Below are 4,866 nucleotides of genomic sequence, written 5' to 3' on the forward strand. Positions count from 1 at the left end.
AAATTGGCTGCTATACCATGTAACGACCTGAAGTCAACGAGCACTCTTAACCTCAATTGAAAATAAAATAACAATTTAATAAAAAAATTAAAAAATGTGCACATTTTCAAACATGTCAACACTGACTGAGCAACTCAAATATGAGGCCAGCTGACTCCTGCAATGATAAATGTACAGTCACAATTAAAATATTAACAAACGACATTGGAGCTCTATAATAAACACACAGAAATCTGTTGTAGTAACCATTGATAAATGCGCATTTCTACCTGTCATCCAAAAGTCTCGAACAGAAATCCATGTACAATGAGTGTGAACAGGACTCTTGCTATGTTATTTCAGTTATTACGATGACCTGTCTGCATTTGTGTCCTGTGGGGAAATGTCTTTTTTTTCACTCTCTACACTCAGTGGTTTGTTGTATCTAAGGGCCCTACATTTGAGCATTCACTAGGGCTAATGAGGCGAATCTGTTTTGCAACAGACTTGGCTCTCAGCCACTGGTTTGATCATCCCTGCCAGCTCCTGGGTGCCGACTGGGATGCTTTCTGCCCTGTTCTGGCCTTTCGCTTTACTGCAAGACCCCCTACAGATAACAATTCCTCGAGTCTTTAGCACAGACCGCTATGGCCAGCTTTGAAAGTGCCAAGCCAGGATCTGATAGGAACGTTTCATTGTGCTTAAAGCCATTGATAAGCCAGCCATCCGCTTCCAGCTAAATGGCAACTCTGCCTTACTATTTCAACCTCCTGGACAACTCCTCTTTTCACATCAAATGCTTATGTTATGACCTTAAAAGCAAAGAATGTGAGGGACAAATCGAGTAATATCAATCCAAAAATATAGCCTGAAATCATAAATCAGAATAGGTGCATACATTAGACCAAAAGGGAACTAGTCTTCAATTGAAAACCCTTCATTCCAATTGGTTTCATCTTCATTTCTGTCAACTGAAGGAATTCCTTGCCATTGCCCCTTTAAAACCTCATTCACACTACCACTGACCTTGTATCTGCCTTTCACCATGGGTGCCGACTGAATTCATTAGTGGGTGTTTCCAGCTTGAGGTTGCTTAGGTACCATTCATGATGATATTCACTGCAAGCGAGTTCTCTTGCTGCTGAAGATAAACATTGTGGAGGTTATACTCTAAAAATAAGTGGAATCAGTAGATGCTTAATTATAACGATGAACAAGACTTAACTCTGTGCTTTGCCATTTTGGCTATTTATCTCCTGCAAATGTTGGTCTGTGTTAGTTTTCAACATGGAGAATTTAACCAGCTGGTGCAGAAGCTGAGGTGGGATCACGTCAGCTGTACTGATTTGTGTCAGTATAACTTTGTTGTGTCACTCGACAGACACACATTCATCTCCAACAGTTGATGTTGTTTGCATAGCTGAAGGTCACCAGAAGTCACTATCTATCCTTTAAACTGAATGGTCATTTGTCGATTTGACGCTCATAATGTGAATGGGGCTTAATGCTTGCATTGTTGAGGTTTAACAGATACGTAATACAGAGTAATACTGTATAATCCATTTAAGTAATCTAACATTAATGAAAAGGAAAATCTGAATTGAGCTAGATTATGACACTATTGTCTTCTCTTGGGCTGCTTTATAGCTGAATCCACAGGTTTCGTAACTGAAAGGTTATCAAATCAAATCACTTTTATTGTCACATTATCAGCAGCATGTGTGCTATGATGAGTGAAAAGCTTAGGTTCTGGCTCCAGACAGTACAAATTACAGATGCAAATGCAGATGCAGAGCGCAAATACAACGACAACCAACACTGAACTGACTAGAGATGAATAATTATGTTACCTTCCCTTAATTTTGTCTAGGGGAACACAGGTACGCAACAGAATGTTAGTGGAGTTTGTGTGTGTATATGTGTGTGTGTGTCAGCAATAAGGTCCCATGAGCAATCTACCAAAGCACTACATGAAAGAAAAATGCAACTTGAATAAAGATTAACGAAAGATTTAGTCAATGATTAAGGAAGGGTTTCAAGAAAGCTTCAAGAGGGAGTTCAAGGCAAACAACAAACACAAAGTCTAACTGATATAAAGGGAAGAACTAAATAATCTATCAAAGAAAAGAAAAATACAGCACTCCCTTACTAACATAAACAGGAGAAAACAATTACAAAAAGGAAAATGGCACCCCCTCTCTACTAGAGTTGTCGCGATACCATTAATTCACATTACGCTACCATACCAGCTGAAGTATCGTGATACCAATTAGTATTGCAATACTGTAATACATAAATCTATGAAACAAAAAAATTGTCAGAAATACTACATTTTATGTTAAATTAGGTCTACTTGAATTGAATTAATAATTCCCTTATTATTGAAAAAAGTATTTGCACATCACTTCACCTAAAATGCATTTGTTCTTTTAGTTTATTCTGCAGATAACTGACCAAAAAAAAAAAAAAAAAACACAATAAAGTAATGAAAAAAATTATACAGAATGAAATTTGTTACAAAAAGAGCAAATTATGCTGTATGAAGCGGACAAAAAATGTTTCCTGTTGCTCTTTTGGGTTTTTCATCTATTGTTTTTTAGTCCTATCAGGTAAGAATCCAAAGTAATTCAAAATTTTACTTTGTGAGTCGCTATTTTTAAGAGACTGTTGCGATTGTTGTAGATAGTAAATCATATTGAAAGGAACAGAAATGAACTGATTCAGATGTGCATTTGAACTGAAGCTTCAGAAAACATGCAATATGCTACCATAAAAGGCATGAATTCAGTTTTGCAACCTTAAAGTGCTTCACAAACTATTCAACAAAATGGTCTATAGTTGCACGAACTTGTGAGGATTTTAGTGACATTTCCACATGCAACATTATGTATTATAGCTAGACCGTTAATGACAATACTACCGTTTACAAACTACAGTGGCACCACCAGTATTTTGGAGTCATTATATCACAATACTACCATAGTACCGGTAAACCGTGGAACCTTACTCTCTACTAACCCAATCCTAAATTAACAATAAGTGCAGAGTAAATAACAAAGCATTAAATAATTAAATAAATAAACTCACAACCAAAGAGTTTCTAAGGCAAAACTCCATGAGATGAGCAAACAGCAAACAGAACTTGAACAAATTAAAGCTTCTAATCAACAGATAATGTTTTAAAGCAGACAAGTCTAAACTCATTCCTGAAGGGCCGGTGTCCTGCAAAGTTTAGTTCCAACCCCAATCAGACACACCTGGGCTAGCTAATCAAGCTCTTACAAGGCTTTCTAGACACAACTTGCCTCAACACACCTGCAAGGATGGAGCTAAAATCTGCAGGACACAGGGCCTTCAGGAACAAGTTTGTAAAGCCTTTGTAAAACCACACACACACACACACAAAACACACAGTTCTAGTGAAGACATGCTGCTCCTCTCATCCTCATCCTCTTCTCATAACAAATGACAATCAGTTGTAGAGCTGCTCATAGCTGATTAACGTATTTTAGAACCGGTTGAATTTACTCCATTAACTGATTTGACTGGAATGATGACTACTGTTTTTGTAGAGCAGATTTAGTCTCATGAAGCTCGCATCATTAATTCTGTTATTTATTTTTGTTTATAACACTGAATCTGCTCTAATCGATATAATATAAACCTCTGTATAAAAACACTGTCTGTGATTTGACAATTCTAGGATAAACACTAACCCCTGACTCAGCTGAACAAAGAAAAAAAGCTGAGGAAGCTTCTTACAGGTGGTCCAACTCTTGAAGGTTTCATTTGTTTAGTGGCAGACACACAATCCAGGACTGTGTTCCATTCTGAAGGGATTTTCCCTAAGTACTCATCTAGAGGTATGCAGTCCAGTTGCTGTAAGACCACTTACCTGCAGAGTTCAGCTCCAACTCTAATTAAACTCACTCGAACCAGCTATTCAAGAGCTTCAGAGTCACTAGAAAATTCCAAGTGTTTTGGAGCCAAACTCTGCAAGGCATTGGTCCTCCAGGAGTAGGATTGCACATCCTTTGAAAGTTTTTTCTTCCAAAGAGAGAGAGAGAGAGCTTCAAATGTATAAATGGTGTAGGAGGCTAAAAAAAAAATTGTCTATTGGAATGTGCTTCCGCATCAACTGGGATTGAAAGTGTACCTCAGTAGCACCATTCAAAATTCTTGATTGGCCTATAAAGTGGCCAGTTTTGGACACTTCTGAATGGAATGAGTCCACATTATCGTAGTTATGACTGTCCCCACTCCAAAGTACCCTTCAGAGATGGATTTATCCCAGTTGGAGAACAGTGCAGGTTTCCAAAAGGACTGCAGACTAATTGTGAAACAGCTCCACCATCAGACTGCCCTCCAGACACTCATCTACATGCTCCACAAGCATGCCAAGCCAGCCAAGCACTTGCAGAGCTGGACAATATATTCAAGAACTTGTTCATGGAGCCCTCGACTTCAGAATAGTGTGAATAACACTCAAGCATAATGGAGAGTAAACCACCTGCGGGATTGAAGAGTTATAAGTGCTTTAGCATGTGTAACAACTGACTTATGATATTGCTTTTAGTCACCGGATAATCCCACCATGAAGTTTAAACACCTCCTGGGACATGTGGGTGCTTCAACTCTGTTACATTTGTCTTAGGAACTCAGGTATAGGAACTAGCCACAAGGTCAGCACCCAGGTATATCCTGCTAACGTTAGCATTCTGAATGTGTAACACTTTAAAATATGGTGCAAGTGTTTTGTATGGCTAACAGTATGCTTGATTCTTTGTAGTTTTTATTGTGCTGGATTAGACCCCACTCTGAAATTAGGAACTAATTTAATTCTCCAATGAGTTAATAGGAATAGGAACTACAGTAATCTGAAGGCCT

This window comes from Danio rerio, chromosome 13 (genome assembly GCF_049306965.1).
Source record: "Danio rerio strain Tuebingen ecotype United States chromosome 13, GRCz12tu, whole genome shotgun sequence".
NCBI classification, from domain to species: domain Eukaryota; kingdom Metazoa; phylum Chordata; class Actinopteri; order Cypriniformes; family Danionidae; genus Danio; species Danio rerio.